Genomic DNA, 24,252 nt, shown 5'->3' with positions numbered 1-24,252 from the left:
TGGTGTAAATCGGGTCTATGAACTTGATTTGCACCTTGAGTCCAAAATGGTGTAAATTGGGTCTATAGGCCTGATTTACACCTAGAAATTAAAAGGAAGATAACTTTGAAATACAAAGCAACGATCATGTGTGAGATAACAAAGTGATCTTGAAAAGTGCCCATAGGACAATTGAGCCACAAATGGGCCAAAAATTTATGGGTTACCCCAATTTTTCCACGTGTTTAAATAGGGTATAAAACATAGTTAGTAGATAAATCATTCTAGGTTGATACTAGTTTTTTCATAAGGGCGTCAGGCTTTTAATAGGTCTAAGTTATCAAAGTTAGGGGTTACCTGATTTCGGTCTATGGGTTGGCATTTTGTAAGCAAGAAAGTTGTAACTTTCTTTATTCTAGGTGAAGTCCCCTTAGAAATGTGTTGCTCTATCTTGGCCTAGATTCCATATGGTGATATTATGAATATAATTGCTTTGTTATAATGATACTAAGTATAAACTCACTGTTATATTTATTTTGTATTAGCATTATAATACAACTAAAAGTGCAAGTACTTTTCCAAACATACTTTATATTAGTCTCAATTTGTTATAATGCAACCGAGTACACATACTATATCATATATACCCTATATTATCATTTCTTGTTATAACACTACTAAAGATATATGTATTCTATTTTACTATCTTTATAAAACCATACTCTACCAATAAAAGAGATTATTATTGTACTGAATCAATGGACTAAGAGCATAAATGACATTGACCATTATTGTATGGACAATACTATGATAATCATATGTAGGTGTATATGTGTAAACCTACAAATATACACATGGAAATGCATATATAGAATGCATAATAGAACTTATAAAGTTAATTGTTACCTGCAAATAAAGTGAATATCAGGTCAGGTAGATAAAAAATTCAAGACTATTGCAAATTGTTCTATAAAATAAAAAAGTAAACATAAGAAAATTGTAAGGGTTTTATTGGAATATTTCAATTATTTTATAGTTAAAAGTCTCATGCATTATGTTAAAGTAGTGTGATTGTAAAATTAAAACCCTAAGTTTTAAGGTTGAATGGTATTTGAGATCTCATGTTAAAATGGGGACCACTAAATTATAGATACTCGTGTCAAATTGTATGATAATATATACAAATATGTGTATACACTTATACGAAGGAAAGAGTGTTTCTATATTACCAGTTCTTGCTAGTTAGTATCGAATAAATTTCTATGAGCTGAGAAGATGTATGAGAATATACCTACCCTATTATCATTTGATCATTTGATCTTAACTGATAATTGTTTATTTGCTTGATGCAACAGGTACATGTTTTGATTAGATTGTTGTATGATGACTATGTTGTATGTTGTCATTGATGGAAACTATATTTTTATAGTCATCTAAGTCCTATAGGTCAACCGGCAAGGCTTAACCGGTAAGCAGAGATAATTTTATCAAAACCGGTATTTAGGACTTTAACCGTTAAAAGACAGACAATATTTTATTCCGACAACTAGTACAAGAAATCTATGAAGAATGAGATGATGCAGTTTTACAACACTAATGAAGATTGGTAGATGAAGTTATGTTTGTGACCACATGTGCTGATTCGATCAGGTGAACATGATTGATTTGATTGACAAAGTAGGTATTCTGACTAAGACTTAACCGGTAGTGATGAAAATCACTCGGATCGGTAAAACGACACAAAATTTGTTTTTTTATGTCGATGGCCGACATAACTAAAGTGTGTAATGCAAGATTGTCTAGATGCATTGAACCTAGGGAATTGTAACAAGGTTCTAGCCAATCTAATAATGTTTTTAAGATGTGTGATGAGGTATGAAGGGATATATGAGTATGAGCTTGAATGTGTGAGACATCATTAGCGAATTTCATATTTCAGATAGTGCGGTGATTAGAGGAGTTGAGAGATGAAGTTTATGTGATGTTGTAATGTTCTGAAGCTGATCTTATCAGACACTGAAGGTGTTATACTGAGATCATTTGTACTTGTTGTCTCCCTAACACTTGTAACAAGAAAATCCTCTTACAAGGTCACTCCTAATAGGGTGCAGTCGAATCCTATAGGTCTGATCATTAAATCCTCTAATCAGGTGACACATTAACTTGTATTTGCAAATCCCAGTAACTTGGGTAGCTCCTAACAGGGCTGGTCCTCACACCTGCCTTATTGTAAAGCTCTTAAATAGGCTTAAACACTTCTAATAGGGTGTGCCCCTAACCAGGTGTTGTAGACCTTAACCGATTAGATCTCTAGTATACTGCAGATAGTGGATCTTTGTGAGTACTAACTCCCACCGTGGTTTTTCCCATTTGGGTTTTCAACGTATAAACTCTTGTGTCATGTGGTTTACACTTTATGTGGTGATTGTATACTTGGTGTTATTTCTTATATGCCTATTAAGTTTTAAGTTGGTGAAATTGATAATCAGATTTGTATTATTTTTACTTGCACTGATTCACCCCCCCCCCTCTCAGTGCCTTATAAGTTCATCAATTGGTATCAGAGCTTAACTTCCTTAAGGCTTACCTGCTTGGAAGGGATCTCTAATCCTAAGGAAAATATGGGGGAAGGAATGAGTTACCAAGAGATGGCTATGAAACTTGTTGAAACCAAGGAAGATCTAGAAACCCTAAGAGGCAAGTATAAGACATCACTAGCTAAAAGGAAAGAACTGACCAAACAATTGTTGGAGATCAATGAAAGAAACTCTTCTGATGGAGCAAACATAGATGCATTGGTTGAAGAAGTGGAGAAACTAAATGGTGAGAAACTTAACCTGAGGAGAGAACTTGAAGCCCTTACAATCCATATGAGTCAAGAACTTGAAGCTAAGAGGGCAGCTAAAGACAAGATCAAAGAGAAAGATCATGAGATCTATAAGGTAAATCAAGAAAATGGCATTCTATATGCACACTGGATTGAGGATAAAGAAGAGAAAGAAGAAGTCAAAATAGATCTTGATATGGAAATGCCTCTTAGAGAGACTCTTATGAAGCAAAATGAAGATCTTACTAAAGAGCTTACATAAGCTAATGAGAAGCTTGCAAAATTCAACAAGATTTCTACTATGATTGATGAACAAATCCAATCTTAGAGGGTGAAAGGTGATACATCCGAGTTAGGATACAATAAATTTGAGGAAGGAGAACCTTCTAGTACCAAGAGCAACATGCATGAAGGTAAAACAAATCATAAGGCTTAGAAGCCTACTGATAAGAAAGCTTACAAATCTATTTTTTTTAATTGTCATAAACCAGGACATATTGCTAATATTTGTAGAAGCAAGTCTGATGCTAATACTGGTTTTAGACCTAATACTAGATATGTGCCTAGAAAATTTGAAGTTTATTGTTATACATACAACATGTATGGACATAGATCTATCAAATGCAGGTATGGAGCTAATTATCCAACTCCTCATATGAATCCAAGAACTATTGGTGATTGGAGAATGAATTTCAATGACTGGAGAAACACAAATTGGTAAAGAACCTATCTTAACCGGTCTAGTCCTTATGAGATGGAGAAAAAAATCAATGTGATTTGTTCAATCTGCAAGAATTATGGACATGTGGCAATGAACTACAGAAGAAGGACATGTGGAGGCAATGAAGGACCATGGAGAGCATCTGGAATGGCATGTTATCATTATAGCAAACTCAGACACATTGCTAAGTTTTGCAGAACATAGAAGAACCAACTGGTGAATCATCCTGCAAACCGGAAAGGAAAGTACAAAGTTGATATTGAAGAAAACAGAGCTAAGATGAATAGAACCTGGAAGAAAAAGAGTGATGACAAACCATCTGAGGAATCAACTTATTGTCAAATCTTGAGATGAACCCCTAGATGAAGTAATGTAAGTTAAATCTATGTATTCTGATGCATTTTGATGTTTATAAGTCTTTTGAATCATAACCGGTAAATATCATTGAGTTTTAGCAACCGATAAATGTTTTAAGGCATTTTAGGGTTTTATCGGTTAAATCATTTAATGTAGTAGTTTGAAAGCAAATAAAAAGAACATTTTGAATTTCATCTGTCTCACTACGATCTTGAGAGCATTTGGTGAGCGAACAAAGTAGAGGAAAGTTTGTGATTGCAACATTCAACATTTTTAGCAGAGATCTGAGGTGATCAGAAGTTTATTGCAAATCGGTGAACGATCTTGAAGGTTTTAATGTTATGAAATGCTAGCTCAGAAGCAGGAAAGGTATTTATCAGTGAATCTTACTCTTTTCTTTGAAGTTTCACATATTTTAGTATGGATACTCCGCATCTTGTTGATGTGACTAAGAGGCCACAACCAAAATTTAAATGACATCCTTTCAAATCAGAGGAAATAGACCCTATCGGTGCCCTATCTAGTGTATCGTATGGAGTTTTGCATGTCGAAGATGTCAGATCTTTTTATCACTGCAAAATGGAGGACATGAGTGTATCAGTTATTTATGAATAGGGTACTCCCACATTAATGGTTCCCACTTTCGCCAATGAAGGAAATTGGCGAAAGCGGGGAGTTTATTTTTTGTGGGGTTCGAACGAAACAGGATGGTTTGATCGAACTACCCCTCCCGGTTTGATTGAACCCACTTACGGTCATGGGTTCACTCGAACCGCCAGTGCATTTTTTGTTCGAGCAAACCCCCCTTCTCTCGAACCCTATTTCAATTAGGTTTTTTAAAAACTTTTATAAATAGTGATCGTGACAATTAAAGTGTCATTGTCAAATTTGTCTTTTTCTGTCCAGTAGGGGTTAGACTGAACTAGTCGTCAGCATCATGTCACCATGCTTTGTCTGCAATAGCTAGCGTCTCTCATATTTCAATTTTCGACCTTCATTATTTCAGGTGCACAAAATAACCCTTTTTTTGGTTTAATAATGTCTTTTTTTCATTAAATTAATAAATAATTTGTTTGTTAATTTTTTTTTAGTTAAATAATTGTATAGTTATTGTTTTTCATCATTTTAGAATTTAGAAAAATGTTTGATAAAATTGTATTTCATTATTTTAGAAAAATGTTTGATAATTTAATGTTTTGATTGAAATGTGTCAATTTGTTTTTCAAATTAAATAACTCTATATATGTATTTTTTTTTTAACATTTTAAAAAATTGTTATGAAAAATATACAAAACTAAGGTAGTAAATTAGAACTTAGAAAAACATTAGCAAAAAAAGAAAATTAGAAAAATGTCACAAACCTAAATATAATAAATTAAATGTTAGAAAAATTAATAAATTTTAATTTAAAAAAACATTAGAAAATTTAGATAACAAATTTAAACAAATTAGACAAAATAAATCCTCTACAATGTGACCCATTTTCACATCCTATTACACGCACAACATGACCCCTTAAGACCACATATGCCCCTGATGACACTATATGTTCCCTTAGGACCATAGAGGATCGCATATAACATCCTAGTGTACATATGACATTCCCCTTATGATCACATAGTGTCATAAGGGGTCATATGCGGTTCTAATGGGTCGCACATGTGTTATAACACATGCGTGACCCCTTAGAACCGCATATAACCCCTTATAAAATCCTAGTGTGAATGACATACCCCTTAGTCCATCACATAGTGTCTTAAGGGGTCGTATGTGGTCCTAAGGGGTCACGCATGCATTAACACATGCATGACCCCTTAGTAGGTCACATATTATCCCTTATAACATCCTAGTGTACATATGACATTCCCCTTACGATCACATAGTGTCCTAAGGGGTCATATGCGGTTCTAAGGGGTCACACATGTGTTATAACACATTCGTGACCCCTTAGAACCACATAATACCCCTTATAAAATCCTAGTGTGAACGACATACCCCTTAGTCCATCACATAGTGTCTTAAGGAGTCGTATGTGGTCCTAAGGGGTCACGCATGCATTAACACATGTGTGACCCCCTTAGTAGGTCACATATGACCCCTTATAACATCCTAATATACATATGACATTCCCCTTACGATCACATAGTGTCCTAAGGGGTCATATGCATTTCTAAGGGGTCACGCATGTGTTATAACACATGAGTGACCCCTTAGAATTGCATATGACCCCTTATAAAATCCTAGTGTGAACGACATACCGCTTAGTCCATCACATAGTGTCTTAAGGGGTCGTATGTGGTCCTAAGGGGTCACACATGCATTAACACATGCATGACCCCTTAGTAGGTCACATATGACACCTTATAACATCCTAGTGTACATATGACATTCCCCTTACGATCACATAGTGTCCTAAGGGGACATATGCGGTTCTAAGGGGTCACGCATGTGTTATAACACATGTGTGACCCCTTAGAACCGCATATGACCCCTTATAAAATCCTAGTGTGAACAACATACCCCTTAGTCCATCACATAGTGTCTTAAGGGGTCGTATGTGGTCCTAAGTGGTCACGCATGCATTAACACGTGTGACCCCTTAGTAGGTCACATATGATCCCTTATAACATCCTAGTGTACATATGACATTCCTAGTGTTATATATCATGTTCTTGAATTTTTTATGTATTTCAAAGATTTAAATATACACGTTAGATCTCTCTATCTCTTTGAAATAATATATATGTTATCTCTAGATCTGAAATATATGTTATCTCTCTCTCTCTGAAATATTTGAATTTTTTTATGTATTCTTGAAGATTTAAATTTTTTAAAATGAAAACGATCTCTCTCTCTCTCTCTCATGAAAATGATCTCTCTCTCTCTGCAATTTAACTGATTTTAATTTTTAATGTTTTAAATTGAATGCACTTCATGTGTGTATGTGCTTACATATTTATTTTACCTTTATGACATGTACCTAGATAGATGGCATCCCAGGATATACCTTCATAGGCTCCTGATCAGGAGCCACACATTGATGATGTTGATCCTCCACATCAGGATCCCCCCTTGCCCGACATTGCTACTATTTTCCAGTATAGTGATCATAAGTTGCATAGGTTGAGGGTCATATTAGCTGACCCCCGTATTGATGGCATGTACAAGAGTACATGCACATCCATTTTTGATAGTTTGTGGACATTGAGGGACCGCTTAGTTTCTCACACTTCATTCTCACCTGAGGTTATAGAGGATATATATAGATAGTTGAGGAGTGAGGTGAGGGGTCCTCATTCTTTTGCTGATGTGGTGAGGATGGTCTTGAAGGAGACCATCAAGGAGAGATGCTTTCCACATTACCAGGAGAAGAGTAAGGTGAGGGGATATCATGTCATGAGATGTATGGACCCACAGGTTGCATCATTGATTTACCCATGCTTCTTAGCTGCCCATGGTCGTTATCCTAATAACAACCAGATACCATTATACTTTGCACAACAGGTATTTGCTGAGGTTCATTGTCAGATGAAACCAAACTACCTTGATATTCTAGGCTATTATGGATAGGGGAGGGGTAGGATTGCTGATAGAGATGCATATCGTAGGCATGATAGAGCTCCACCTAGACACAGGGACCTTGTTGGCTAGAGATTTCCTACAGTAGTCCCAGCCATGGCCCCCATAGCGGATCACATTGTGATTTCTTCTCAAGGAGAAGAAATTGATAGGATTGGACATATTGCATCAGCAACAACCACCATATCATCTGATAGGCTAGGTAGATATATGATGAGTTGACCATGTTCGTGATCATCCACAGATCATGCATCTTCTAGTCACGGGGGGCTTCAGATTCAAATGATCGGTATATTACTGCTGGCATCCCCTCCCCAGATGAGGTAGCAGCTATAGTCAAAGGTAGTAGACATGTACAGATGTCATAGTATTTAGTCGAGGGCCTACTACATGCTTACAGTTTTATTTCATCTTGACTTGGGATACCATTGGCTGATGTTAGAGAGGAGATTCTCAAAGATACCCTGAGGCAATCACAACATTCTCATCACTCTACACATGCTCTAGGCACTGACCCACCTATAGATCACTCTATTGCTACATAGGAGGAGCTACGAGCTGGTCAGGTCCATATCACAGATGAGGGCCACTTGGATTCATTTGAGGAGGAGATACGAGCTGATCAAGTCAATATCACAGATGAGGGTTTGGACTCATTTGATGAGCAGTTGCGAGATTTGAGCCATACTGGGTTTATGGACATGCTACTACAGTCAGAAACTTCATCCACGATGCCTAGTCATCTAGTTAGCCCCTTGCACTCCTCAGTGATACGTACAACCAGAGAGAGATATGCAGGCACGAGTGATGTTGTTGATATGATCATAGGACAGGATCAGACTATACAGCCTACTCTTGATACACAGGTATGTACATGTACATGTGCATTTAAATTTTCAGAAGATATGTATACATGTTGTAATGTAGGATAAATATATATATAGATCATGTTTAATAAATAATCTAGTTCTAAATTTTAATTTATTGATCATTTAAATTGATCGTGGACTAATCATTTGTATGTATAACAGTTAGCTCATGTCACTCCTTCCTTGAGCTCTGAGCGTGTGCGTAAGAGAGATTCTTTAGATGTTGTTAGTGGACAGGTTAGTTATGGTTTTTGGTACATATATGTACATTTATGTATACATGCACGTTACAATTTATATTTAAATTTTTATTTAACTCTACTTGGATTTGATGTACATGTGTCTATAGAGATAGATATATTATATTTAATATAAATAAATAAATTCTAATTTTGTAGGGGTCTATTGGACTAGACTCTCACCAAGAGTCTCCCTTAGATGGTCGCTCAGTTCATGGCCGACATGATCCCTGTTGATTTGCTCCAGACTTTATAGCTCATTTACATTTATCTTTTTATAGACTTTCATATTATATATATATTCATGCACGCACATGAAGTTTAGACTAGATTATACTTTATACCTGGTTTGTGTTTGATCAGATTATATATATTTCAAGCATGTACATGGAGTTTAGACTAGATTATACTTTATACCTTGTTTGTGTTTGATCAGATTATATATATTTCATGCATACATGCAGTTTAGACTAGATTATACTTTATACAGGTGGTTTGTGTTTGATCATATTATAAATATATTTCATGCATGTATGCAGTTTAGACTCTAGATTATACTTTATAAAGGTGGTTTGTGTTTGATAAGAAATTATATATATTTCATGCATCATGTATGAAGTTTAGACTGGAGATTATATATTTCATGCACATGTACATGTTAGATTATATATGTACTTTATGTTCGATGGACTGGACTGGATTTTATACATATATATATATATATATATATATATATATATATATATATATATATATATATATATATATATATATATATATATATATATATATATATGATTAAGAATGCACATGTTCAAGCTAAAACATTAAATTTTAAACTACATGTAACACGTATGTACATACAATAGATATGCATTAAAAATTAAAAGAAAATGTTCAAAGAAAAGAGTATATCCACTCCATTGAACAATTTATAAAAATCACACTTTCAAACTAATTAATATGAAATGAACAAACTAAACTTAATAGGTCATGTACTAAATAGTTCACATGGTATGTGCTTCTAGGTATGTATACAAGTTAAATAGTTCACAACATGTACATGTCCTAATTCCATATATCAATTTTACACATGTACATATTACATTCTAATTTAAATATATATTTTTAATTAAATTATTTTAACTAGTGGTCCTTACAAATTACATGTGCATTTAGAATTAGATACAGTACTTATAGCGTCGTAAATTGTACGCACTTGCTAGGGTGGTACAATTTCACACCTAGTTTAGCACCCGCCTTGGCGCATTTTGCATTTTGCATTGCATTTTCCCTTTAGCACTTAATTAATTAAATTAATTAGGTCTAAGGTTCTATTTTATCATCTCCCATATCATAAAGTTGGACCCTTTTCATTAAAGTGTGCCCCTTTCATTTTATTCTTCCAATACATCATTTAATCTAAAACCCTAATTAGGTCCTATTTTGAACTTTAAGGCCTGATTTCGGGGGTCAAAACATCTTGAAATCAGTTGTAACTTCAGGCTTCTCTCTAAAATCATCATATCTGACGGCCCTGAAAATTTGGTGAAAAGTTGTCGGGACCATGGCGCCCGGAGTGCACATGGTCCCGAACATTTTTCCTGAAATTTTAGGAGCACGATCCAATCATAAAATAAAGCTTAACCCCAAGAAATTGGCAGGAGATTCAATCTTTAAGTTGGCCTAAAGTTGAAATTAAGACCTAGGGTTTCATATATAAGAGCTCTCTTTCTTCATTTGAAAGGATCCAAATTTTGGTTTCAAAGGCCTTCTATGCAGCGAAAGAGCAGATCTTTGAAGACTTCAACAACATTCAACATCTATCCATCAAGCATTCATCAATTTCATTCATCCATTTAGGGCTTCGAAGACATTGAAGAGCAATAGGGGATCACCGACTGAAGATTGGTTTGTACCCCTCCCTTGGGGTTGCGTATGATTTCATGTTGTTTTCATGTCTTTGCATAAGCCTCATTATATCATTTGTATTCATGCTTTAGATCACTTTGCATCTTGATTTGGAGCATTTACATTATCATTTACAAGCAATTAGGGTTTACTTTCTAGGTTGCTCTAGTTTGCTTACTTGCATTTTAGGATCTTGCACACACACAAGGTCTGCACACACACTACTTTTACAATACAACTTGGCTATTCGTGGAGGTGGAAATCACCAAAGCGGGGGTTTGAATAAGGCAAAACCCTATATAGCCTCCCACCATACCTTTTTAGATATAAGTGCAGATTTCGAGATTCGGACGACGCCGCAAGTTGCAGATCCGACAGAAGTAGACAGAAACTGAGCTACACACTAAATTTCAGGGCAAAAGACCAGGACAGGGGCGTGGGGTGCCCTGGTCCCTGGGACAGGGGTGCTGGGCACCCTGGTCCCTGGGACAGGGGCGCTGGGTGCCCTGGTCCTTCTGTCAGACATCAAGTTTCAGCATTTTCTGACAGCTTTTCAGGTTGCAAAATAGCAGTTTCAAGAGCAAAATCAGGACAGTGGCGCCTGCGCCCCCATCCCGAACATTTTCACTCAAATTTTAACTCTAGGTACGCATCTGCATTCTTGTCTTGTCCTTGTGTTTACAGCTTTCCATTGTTTAATCTTAATTCTGCAATCTTGTTATTAGTTCATACTTGCACTTTGGGGTTAGGAATTGAACTTGCATCATTTTATCTTTCAATTACAACAAAGGAATAGAAATCCTAATAGGTAGCCGGTGGCTCTCTCTTCCACAAAAAGAAGTAGCCAATTGTGTGATACCTCTAGGCTCTTTCGTATTCCACAATGTGTGTCAAAAGGTAGGATTAGGGCATGTTAGCCGAGTCTCGCTTTTTCCCCCACACAGTACTATATATACATACAAATTAAACATGTACATACATGAATTAACTTCATACATCCTAATTTGATATAATTAAAAATTTCATGAATTTAAACTTAAAAAATATTTAGCCAAGTTTCAAAACAAGTTAAGAGATCTAAAATTTATCAAGTATTAATTCAATTCATGTGGGTTGAACCACATGTGTAATTTGGATTACTAAATATATATAGTTCATACCACATCAAGTGGTTTAGAACGCTCTTCAATAATACTTAATATTTTGTCATGATCTTCACTATCTAGTCTCCACTTTTGAGACCGCCCTCGATGTGGAACTGTTTGAAGAATTAGGCCAACAACAATGACCAAGTGACTATACTGATATACCTTGTTGTCAATTTGGTATTCAATGAAATGAATCCCATGTTGAACAATTTTAACTTGTTTGAAATATGTCCCTTGCACTACAACTGAGCCTGCATGTACATGTATATAAGAAATGTGAGAAATTAAAAATTTGCACGTAAGTGATTTGTACATACATATTCAAATCAGTTCAAACCTGTGGGAAATGACATTCCATCACTAATTTCATATTTCAATAACTTCTTTCTCTCTTCTATGCAATGCAATAAATAATAACTAACACCTTCTATATTTCCATCTTCTGCTATGACTGCAAAAATAGCTCCTGCAATTTGACACAAGTTAAATAAATTCTATGTTGTACATGTCATTTTTAAGGAAATATATACATGTACGCAACATTTTTTAAGGAAATATATACATGTGTACATCATATGTACCTTTTTTAATCAATCCTGAAATATGATCATAATCACCAGAAATCAAAGGAATGTCTTCAAAGTTTTCGTCCTCATTTGAATCCTCGTATGTGTCAAAAACATCTAGTGGCTCCAATTTCCATTCACTAACATATCCAAGCTCTTGGTTCTTGCAATGAACATAGTTTTCGAAAATGAATTTAGAACAAAAACATGAATAATCCCTAGTGTATAATGTCCATGGGCGATTATCTGTACTCATGACACAATGCAAAGATCTTGTCCTCTCCATGCTCTTGCATCCATGCATTGATCTTCTATCCACATCTGCAAAATGTACATGTGTACAAGAACATGTACATGTAGATCAAGTTGTTAAATTGAAACATTTGAACTAGGAACATTTTTTAAAAAATTTAAAAAATTTAAATAAAATACTAAAAGAGAACACGTACCGGTTATCTCCCAAAACACTCTATATGGAATGGGTCTTTATGTTCTCGATGATGATTCCCCAGGATAATTAGGTTGCTCAAAGTGTTTCTTACACCATTCAACAACATCATGTGCATCTTCTATACGTTCTCCTGTGTACTTTATTTGATGCTTTCTTAGAGCATGTTTGATACAAGCTCCTACACCATCATGTTCACCCTTTCCATGACCACTCTCAAAAAAACTCCAAACATGTGGTATTTTGTCATTTCGATGATATCTACATAGTGCATAAAATGGCCTCGAAGATTTGAATTGTGCCACACATCCATCAGACCAAACAAAATGTTTAACTATTGTTATGCCTCTATCTTTCAAATATTCAAAAAACTTCTTAAAGCAATGTTGTACAAAAAGTGTGTCATGCTCCTTATCATCACTGATATAGAAGTGGTACTCTTTGTTAATGACATGATTTTCAAATGTACTATCAACACCATCCAAATTCATCTATGCATGTCGATAACACACATGCACCAAAATAGTGATTTGCTTTGAAAAGTAATACTTTGATTGAATCTCTTTGTGATGTGCAAAAGAGTAATTCTCTGCGAAGTCCACTATAGATAGAATAGTTCCAAGTGGGAAAGTGTCTCTTAATCTTTTAAATTGTTCTGCTTGCCACTTGGCAAAAAAAACCATGGCATATGTATGGTTTTATCAACTTATGAAAATTTTCTATAAATGTTCCAATAGGTATTTCCTCCTCTACATAATCTAGCCTTGTAGATTCCTTTCCAAATTTTGTTTCAAATTTTTTGTACTTGTAACTCTTGCAATTTACCATCTTCCTCATGTTAGTATCTTCATCTCTCAAAGGCAATTTAGCCAAGTCCCCACATGTTCCACAAATTCCTCTTATGCAATTTATTTGACCGGTTGCATTATCATCTAATTTATCACATAAGATGGATGCTATGAATTGACTTGTTCATTTAGGAGGAGCATTTTCATAACCATCACTATCTTCTCTAATCTTTCGAAACACCTAGTAGTACAAGTCAAATTTGATGTGATAAGGACAACAACAAGTTTTGAAAACTTTATTTAACTTCACATAATATGGCCTTAACCATTCAAACATGGTTTGTCCAATCTTTATATGAGGGTTTGTTTTAGTAAACAACACATACAATTCATGTTTTGTTGTGTCTATCCAATTTTTTACATGGAGATCATAACGATCAGGACCAATCCTTTGCTTGATAACATCTCTATTGTTTGATGAAGGACGAGAATTATCATTCCAAAAACTTGTCACAAAGTTCCTAACAACATTTTCAATTCTATCAGAACGAGGAGCTCTACACATAATTGTCCAATTCCCTTCCAAGGTAGTATCATCCAAACTCTTTCTCCTTTTAACATATTTAGATATTGTCCTTCTACTAAAACCAAACTCAAATGACAGTGAAGAGATTTGTCTTTTTTGAGGTAATCTTTCATTTACTAAAGATGTCAACATCACTCTTCTTGAAATGGTCTTATCTACTGTTCGAGATTTTTTACCAATGTTCACCAAACCTTTCTTAACATTATCAACAATAGATTTTTGTAGCTAAGAAGTTTTCCTGTTTTGACTTGTTGTATCTATACCCAACAATTTCAGTGGATCTATTAAGTCTTTACGAGTAAGTACAATTGATAACAATTGAGCTTTTTCTAGTGTAGTATCAAGATTGTTGAAATGAGACATTACTTCTTTTGCTCTTTTATTCATTGACCTCCTTTTAGTATGTCTAGGTTCTTCACTGAGACATTTCAACTCATCCACATCCATTTCAAGTAAATGTTCTAGATTTTTATAATAAATATTTCTCTTCACCTGTTTAGCTAGATCCACAATATCCCCATCCATATCAGTGGTAGGAGGTAAGGAGCCTGGCCCCTCTCCTTCAACCTCCATTGGTTCAACTTGGACAATCTCCTCCCTATGTTCATCAACTATATCATGTTCTTCAACAAGTTCATTTGCCTCGACTCCCACTTCAGAACTCCCTTCTTCTCGAGCCCGTTCTGCACATAATTTAAGAGTTGTAAGGTTCAAATTAATAGATTATTCAATTAGGTTTAAGGATAGGGGTGAATTTGTCTTAAAGCTTTGTGTTAAAATTAGGGTTCAGTTGGGTTTATTAAATTTAATTACTTTCATGACCTTAGTGTTATAACTCTAATTAAATTAGGTTTAGGTTTAAAGTTCAATTTGTTCTCAGGTTAGGATTAGGGCTCAAATTTATTTAGTGTGCTTGAGTAGGTTTAGAGTTAGAGTTAAATTTTGTTCAGTAATTCATATTTCAAGAAGATGATAATTATTTTAATAAATTTTTTTCTGATGTTTAATTCTAGATTTACACATGAAGAATTGTAATTAGTTTAAATTATTATCGTTTAATTTATGTTATTCCTTACGTATAGTGTTAAGGTTAAATTTTATTTTGCGCTAATATAACAAATAAACATAAACATATAAAGTGGAAATAAATATTGATGAGTTATTTTGAAAACCTCAATCTCTCACTAATAACACATAAAATGAAATTTTGATATAAATTAGAAATTCCAATTTTAAAAATTAAAAGTACAAATATTTTGATGCATGCATACAATAAAGGTGACCTCATATTAATTTGTTATGTCATAACAGGTGGACTATAATTTGTCACATGTGTATTTAAGACCTATTATTGCATAATAGACCTCCTAATCTAAAATGTTTTTTGCATACGTGAAGTCATATAAATAGAACCTAAATTATGACATGTAATAGGTTCTAAATTTATGTCACATTTCAGACCTATAATCAATGTAATAGTCCTAATTTATCACATAATAGGCCTTATTATTAAAATTAATATGACCACGTATGCAAAAACATTTCACAGTAATATACTCGACTCCCCTTAAGACAAATATATTATGTGATATTAACTTCCTATCACATGAAATTAAGTACATGTCTTAAATATTCAATATATATTTAAGTTAGAACCTAAATTATGACATAATAGGTTTTATTAATTTTATTACTTAATAGGTCTTATCTATTATAAATGGACTTAATTATATAGTAGGATAAAAATGCAATTACACAACAAGCAAGTTAAAGGAATTTGAAATTTGCAAATACACATATTATCTCAAATTAATTATGCTTTCCAATTAAAACGAGATTATTTTTAATCCTAGACTATTTCCAATTAATTTATTTAAGATTTTTAAATTAATTTTAATTAAAAATATTAGATAAAAAATATCGAACTAATTAATACTAACAAATAAACACTATTTTTGGTACGTAATACATATAAAATTAAATAGAAATAAAAATAAAATACATACTTGCATCATAATATCTTTGTCTTCTTTGTTCTCGATATCTTTCTTCCATTTCGGGAGAATAATTCCTTGAAGTCTTATTTTGCCTTCTCTTCTTGTTCCCCATGCTTTTAAAAAAATCTTCACATATCTTCAAATTATTGCCCTCAAAATAATTTTCAAATGTCTTCTCTCATCCAAAAATGCGAATTATTTTAATCATTTGTGTGATAAAAAATGAAAAAAATTGTGGACATTTATACGACTCCACCTTAAATGATTTTTTTTTTTTTTTTGCATCGGCCTGTGTTCGAACGAAACCCGACAGTTAAAAATGGTCAGGTTAGTTCGAACCTGACCGTTACCAAAAAGTAAGGGCCACAATTAAGTGTAGGGGTTCGAGCGAATGGGGTTTCGCTTGAACCCCTTATGGTTCAAGCGAACCCAATTCGCTCGAACCAGTGTTCATTCAAACCGTGTTGTTAGAGGTTTCTCCCAAAAAATTTCAGAGTTTTGAAGACTTTATGACTTCAGAGCTCTGGTTCAAAGCACGAATGAAATAATCTTGATAACCAAAAAATATTAGATGGTAGTACTTGGAGAAAGCTTTCCAATGAGTATAATTTTGTTATATTTTAAATTTAGTATGTTCTTGTTTTTTTAATTTTATGGAATATTGGTTTTTCACCGAACATGAACTTCTTTGTTCAACGCATTGGGAAAAATAGGAAACTAATTCAAAAAAAAATTGAAAAATATGTAAGCCCCAGGTGTTGATGTCTTCTTTCTAACAAAAAAAATAAAATTGAATTTTGATATATATAGAACAAGTTATGTGTTCAAACTTAAACCTATGTCTGAATTATGACTAGTCAGACTTCAAAACTTTATAAAATGAAAAATATTGAACATATCACTATCAAACCAATTTCAAGCCCTGGATATTGATGTTACAAACCAAAATTCGAAAGAATTGAGTTTTTATCATTTATAGAAAAAAAGTTATGCATTTCGGGAGGCACTTCACTCTTAAAAAATGTAGTTTGTTGTAAAATACTACTTTTCAAGGGAGATGGAAATTTTTTTTTAAAATCCTTCAAAAAAATTTGAAAAAAATGTATATAGAATCTACAAACAAAATTCTACAAATCACTAATTTACATCATCTTCATAATTTTAATAGTTTAAAAGTTATAGTTCTCAGAAGTCGAAGATTATTTTAAAAATGTTCATCTCAGTGTCAAAAGTGGCAAAAAAGTGGGAACCACTATTGTGAGTTCACCCAATAGTATAGATCATTGTATGATAACAAGGGTACACCAAAAGAATAGTTTAAGAGTGTCATCGAGAAATGGTTTCATCATGTAGTCAAATTCATTAATGATTTTGATAATGATTTAGTTAGATTTGTTTTAAGTCAGATTCATGATCAATTTATGTGGTTGGATCGACCACATAAAATAACCAAGGAAGTCTTTCATGCAATAACCAGATTCTACTCAACCGGTGAAGTACCCTTAATAAGATCAGTACCCAAGAATGATGTTGAGAAGTTGATAGGATCAAGATGTGATGGTAGAGCCATGACAGTGGACAACATCAATGATCCAGTTGTGAAATATGCCTCTATGGTGATCGGGTATAGAATTTACTATTCAAGTAGAATGAACAGTATACCGAGAAACAATTATTCATATTGCCTACCGGATGGTAAAAGAGAATGTTGATTATGATTTGGCTAAAGCACTAAGAGGTCAACTGATGGTGAATCTAGAAGCTATGAAGAAAGACAAGAAGCTGAGATTCAAATTTGGACAATTGATTTCGGGATTGTTTTTCTATTTCCAAAACCATTTCCCCGGTATTGGAGATGTTCAATGGATTGAAGGTACCCCTGCACTACTACAGATGAAGAACAACATCGGGATGTTGAAGGACAAGTTTGATAATATTTTATGGGGTTACTTCAAGGAATTTCAAAATAAAATGCATGCTAGAGAGCGTATACCGGCAGAAGTAGTCAACCGGTATGAGAAGACAAATTATTTTATGGTGGATACTGACACCTGTATGATGGAAGCAGTTATCCCTAGAAACACATAGGTATTACATATGGGATATGAGGTAGACAAGGATCCTTGCTTATGCTAATCATCTATTAGAGAAACCGGCGGATACCACTACAGAGAGATTTGGGACTTACAAAGAAAAATCTCTACAAGTCCACTCTAAGCTGCAAAGACCAGTGATTGCTAAGAAAATAAGGAAGGACGTAGAAGCATTTGCTAAGAAGGCAAGATTTACAAAAGAACAGATAGCAGCAGCAAGGGAAAAGTATGTAGCAGAGAAAGGTGAAGCATCAAGTGTACCTACCAGTACCCTTGCCAGTACCCCTTCCGGTAAGACTAGAGCTGCAAAAGCCAAGACAACAGAAAAGATGGGAGAAGACAAACTGATTGAATCACAAAGAGGTAAACCTTCTAAAATTTAGTTCCAGAGAAAGCAGAAAGTTGTTGATCTACCTGCTGCACTAGCTCAAACCAGAAAGAGGAAGGAGAAACAAGCCCACAAACCGGCAAATGATGAAGAGGCTACTGAATCAGATGAGGAGAAAATAGCACTTAGAACAAGTGTTAAGAAGCTTAAGGCAACCGGTAAGGGCAAGTCACCTAAGAAACCATTTACATTAGAAGACTCTTTCAATAAAATAGTTCAAATAATCAAGGATTATGGGATATACAAAGGTTTGAATACATTGCTTGTTCATTTATCTGAAAGTCAACAAAGAAAGATTGAAGATGCGGTCATCTTCAGTATGAATAAATTTAGCAAAGCCCTCATTGAGCTACAAGGGTAGATTCCAAATTCTTTGTATAATCTTATTGATGCAAGGTGGTAGGCTATCATTAGACAAGACAAAGAATTCGTTGATTATATCTTTAAGCACCTGCAACCGGAAGCAAGTGAAGAAGAAATTGAATAGATAAAGGTTAATGCAAAGGCATCATTCAGATCCAAAAAGAGATTAACAAGAATGTTAATAGGAGAGAACGAATCAGTCCAGAAGGAGACTGAGATTTTGATCAAGAAGGCTTTAGGTCTCATCCCAGATGAAGAAGAAGATGAACAAGTTGAGGAAGATAGTTTTGTAAAGCTCAAATCAGAAGACCTTTCTAAAGGTGTTAAGATCACAAATTTTGAACCAGATAACAAGTATATGCAAGGTGATCTAATTGATACTGAATTGATATTCATTCCTGATGATAACACCCAAGACAATGTTGATAATACTATTGGTAACATAGATGTATTTGATGTTGATGTTCAAATGTTTGAACAACATGAGCAACAAGAGGAACAAGTGGAGAAGCAAACTGATGAAAAGAGCTCTGATGAGCCACCGATGAACACACAACCTACTGATAGTCAAATTTCATCGGTAAGTGTAAATATTGATGATAGTCAAAAGAAAAAGACTGAAGAGGAAGTACTGGTGAATGAACAAAATGTGGAAACACAACCACCACCGGTCAAGGACACCACTAAGGAAGAGAAGACAAAAGAAGATAAGACCGAGAAAGAGAAAACAAATAAAGAAAAGGTAGAGAAAAAGGAGACAAAGGAGAAGAAAATAATTGATAATGATGATGATGACTCAGTGAGCATTAAATGACCTATTGATATGGACAATCTGAGTTCTTCTCAATTGATGGAGATTGCAACAACGATGCAATATAGAGCTCAAAAGAAGAGAATGAAAGAATAGCATAGAGAGGAAGAGATAATCAAGACAATAGTTGATATTTTGTCTAGTCTCCTACCAAAGACTAATACTGAAAGTTTTGTCACTCCCATTGACAAACTTGGATAGTTGGTTACCAATATCAGAGATCAACTCAAGACTTTTGAAGATGTTGCATACATATCAATTGAAAAGGACTACAAGAAGAAAATAATAGAACTCCTGATGTCTGAGATAGATAAAGGTAAGGTAGCACTCATGGTTAATAAAGACTTGTTGAAGAATGCACTAGAAACCAGAGGAAAGATTCTGGCTACTGTTTCAAAGTTCTCACTGTTTTGTGTTGACTTGAAGGAGAAAAGGTAAGATGCTGAGAAAGAACTTGATATCTTGAGTGGAACTTTTAGACCCCTGAATCAATCAGCTATTCATTTTGGTAGAACCACTGTAGACTTACATCACAAACTAGAGATGTATGAGCATGAGCAAGTCAAACAGGTAAGATCATTGAAGGAGCTGCAGACTCAACTGATTCCTAAAGTGGAAATTTTACAGCGAGCATACAAGGAGTTGGAGGCTATTGTGGCTACACCTGAGATGAGCATAGTTGATGCAATGGAGGAATTAGCTGGGCAGATAAAGACACATGTTGAGATTACCAAAACATTGTTAGAGACATGGGATAATGACTTAAAATAGTTGAAGTTTCATTTCAGTGACGCTTTTTCTAAAATTGCTTTGTAAAAACTTTATAACTCTTATATTTATATATGCTCTAATGCAAAATTTGATGTAAAATGTATATATCTTTCATCTATTTTACTTATTTATTAGCATTGTTGTCAAAGGGGGAGTAATAGTTAAGAGTCAATCAAAATTTTGTACGCAATGTAAAGAGGGAGTAATAGGAGTATTTGCTAAATGGGAGTACATGTCATATAGTCAATTTTTGTATTGCACACTTAGTTGACAATTTTTTTTTCTAACTGTTGCCATCAATGCCAAAGGGGAAGATTGTTGGCATTTGATCATTTGATCTTAACCGGTAATTGTTTGTTTGCTTGATGCAACAGGTACATGTTTTGATTAGATTGTTGTATGATGACTATTTTTTCATTGATGGCAACTATGTTTTTACAGTCATCTAAGTCCTATAGGTCAAGGGACAAGGCTTAACCGGTAAGAAGAGACAATTTTATCAGAACTAGTAAAAAAAAACACTACTTTATTACGATAACCGATACATGAAATATATGAAGAATGAGATGATGTGGTTTTACAACAACAATGAAGACTAGTAGATGAAGTTATGTTCGTGATTGTGCATGCTGATTCGATTAGGTGAACATGATTTGATTGACAGAGCAGGTATTTTGACTGAGACTTAACCAGTAGTGATGAAAATCACTCAGATCAGTAAAAAAACAAATAATTTGTTTTGTTATTTCGGTGGCCGACATAACTAAAGCGTGTAATGAAAAAGTGTTTAGATGCATTGAACCTAGGGAATTGTAACAAGGTTCTAGCTGGCCTAATAATGTTTTTAAGATGTGTGATGAGGTATGAAGGGATATATGAGTATGAGCTTGAATGTGTGAGACATCATTAGCGAATTTCATATTTCTGATAGTGCAGTGATCAGAGGAGTTGAGAGATGAATTTTATGTGATGTTGTAATGTTCTGAAATGGATCTTGTCAGACATTGAAGGTGTTATACTGAGATCATTTGTACATGTTGTCTCCCTAACAGTTGTAGCAAGAAAATCTCTTACAAGGTCACTCCTAACAGGGTGCAGTCAAATCCTAACAGGTCTGATCATTAAATCCTCTAACCAGGTGACACATTAACTCGTGTTTACAAATCCTAGTAACTTGGGTAGGTCCTAACAAGGCTAGTCCTCACAGGCCTTATTGTAAAGCTGTTAACCAGGCTTAGACACTTCTAATAGGGTATGCCCCTAACCGGGTGTTGTAGACCTTAATCAGTCATATCTCTATACTACATATAGTGGATCTTTATGGTTACTAACTCCCACCATGGTTTTTCGCATTTGGGTTTTGCACATATAAACTCTTGTGTCATGTGCTTTATGCTTTATGTGGTGATTGCATACTTGGTGTTATTTCTTATATACCTATTGATTTTTAAGCTGGTGAAATTGATAATCAGATTTGTGTTTTTTTTACTTGCATTGATTCACCCCCCCTCTCAGTGCCTTATAAGTTGATCATACCCTAGTATCTCTCGAGAAAGTATAATTTGATGCTCTGCAAAAAGGGGTTAATGTTTAGACAAGAACCTGTGGTTGTATAACACATAAGAAACAGAAGAAACAAAGAAGAGTTAGTGTTAATCAACCAAAAACTAGTCTAAGCAGGCATACCAAGAGAGACACTAAAAACATAATGAATTATGTATCTATGAAAGCAAACACAACAAGGCATCTCCAAATGCCTTCCACCATGCTTGTAGCTCCTTCTCCCTTGTTCCTCTCCTCTCCAAGTTCCAAATTAGTGTAGCTCTCAGTAGCTTTTTGCATTATGGATGCCTTATGGAGATTCAAGATTGAAATGCTTTAGCTATGATATGCAAATGTAAAATAAACTAATTAGATATACTATAAAATGAACTAAGATTTATTTTAGTCCAAAATGACAATATATGTTATTTATGATAAATGCTCTTTCTCTAAGATTCACTATAATGTAAATGCATAAAAGTTTTCAGGATCTGGATTATGAAGAAATGAGCTCTATTTATAGGAAAAATGGAGCAATGGATGGTTGAGATTGAGTAATCTCAACAAGGGTCAGGATTGAATGATATTCAATCCATGAGAGGGCTTTCAACCCAATCCCAGGATGACAAGTGTCAACATGAGATGAGTTGAGAGGAGAGGGAATACGCATTAAATGCTTGACATGCCCTGAGAGTTAACTTGGGAGTTAAGGTTAAGGTTGGGTTGAGTGAATAAATTCATTATCCAAAGAATAATGCTTTTATCCAATGGATAAACTCTTGTGCAAGAGTTAGTGAGGATAACCATGGTCAAAGCAATAAATGCTTGAGAAGACACATGGGTCACATGAGGGTGAGTTAGGGGTTAAAGTCTTTAACCATGGGTGCAAGTGGATTTAACCATAAATGGTTATGTAAGAGCCATTAGTGGTTTGGAAGACTTTAGAGGTTAAATTGTTGAACACACAAAGCATTTAATGTTTTTCAAAGGCTTTGAAGTCTTTGAGAAGTGACTCCAAGTTGCTTAGGAATGTGACAATATTTAGGGGATGGATTAGGATAATTAGAAAGGGGTTTAGAAGAATCTAGAAGGGGATTGGGATTGCAAGTGGGTTTGATGGGTGAGATAAAATAGGATTGTTATTAAAATAAAATTCATTTATTTCAACAAATAGGTGCAAGTTGCATTTTTAGGAGAATGCAAGTGGGGGGGATTTAATGATTTAAATAAATGTTTTATTTAATTTATTTAAAAGAGGAAAGGGGATTAAATTGAATAAATAGGATTTATTCATTTAATTGATTGTGAATTTGGTTTAATGAATTAATTAAAATAAATTGAATAATTTATTTAATTAATAAGAGAATGTTTGAAGATGAATTAATTAAATGTTAATTTAATTAACTGATGGCTAGTGGGTTTTTAATCAAATAAATAGAAAATATTCATTTAATTAAATTGGACAGATTTATGTGACTATATTTGCCCCTCTTTGAGACGCTGCAGTTTATCGCGTTGTTTCAAAGAAAGAAGAATAGGTGTGAAGAAATATGCCCCATAAAATGTTAATTTAATGGGTGGTATGCCCTCTCGAGAGATGGGCCAAAATTTTTGAAAAATTGGGCGATCTCTCGAAAAAGAACAAGAAGTGGAGGGGAGGTATGATAGAAGAAATTAGCAATAACGAGGCAAGAATGGGAGAAAATGGAGAAACAACAAACCAGTGAGTACCTTTAGGTCAGGCAAAATATACAGTGCAAATGTGGTGTGCATTTTTGATTGATGCTATACAATTGATTAAAATTGGTTGAACAATCTGGTGCAATTGGTTTAATTGCCCCGGTCGAGTCAAAGCATGACAGTTGATGTCAGTTGTTCGCTTGGACAGGATAAAGTTTGGGTAAGTGAATCAAAGTGACCTAATGGTGACTTAGACAATTGATGTAATTGCCTGATGAAGTCAAGGTATTTGAAGCAAAATACTCGTTGAGACTTAGACAATTAATGTAATTGTCCGTTATGATTGTGTTTGATTGGTTGATCAATTGATAGTGTGTGCGCGTGATGGATGGTTATGGGGAATCATGGCAGCCCCGTTGAGACTAGGTCATTATGATAAATGCCTGTTGCAGTCTAGGTTTGCCATGATCGATTACCTGTTGAGAACCGAATATACTTGATTAGAGTATATGTTGATAGTCTAGGTGTGTGTGAGTCGATGTGCCTGTGTAGACAGAGTAACTGGCTTGATTGTGTGGATGACTAAGGA

Source organism: Cryptomeria japonica, chromosome 5, assembly GCF_030272615.1.
Source record: "Cryptomeria japonica chromosome 5, Sugi_1.0, whole genome shotgun sequence".
Taxonomy (NCBI): Eukaryota; Viridiplantae; Streptophyta; class Pinopsida; order Cupressales; family Cupressaceae; genus Cryptomeria; species Cryptomeria japonica.
The sequence above is the reverse complement of the archived record's forward strand: the minus strand, read 5'-3'. Positions refer to the sequence as shown.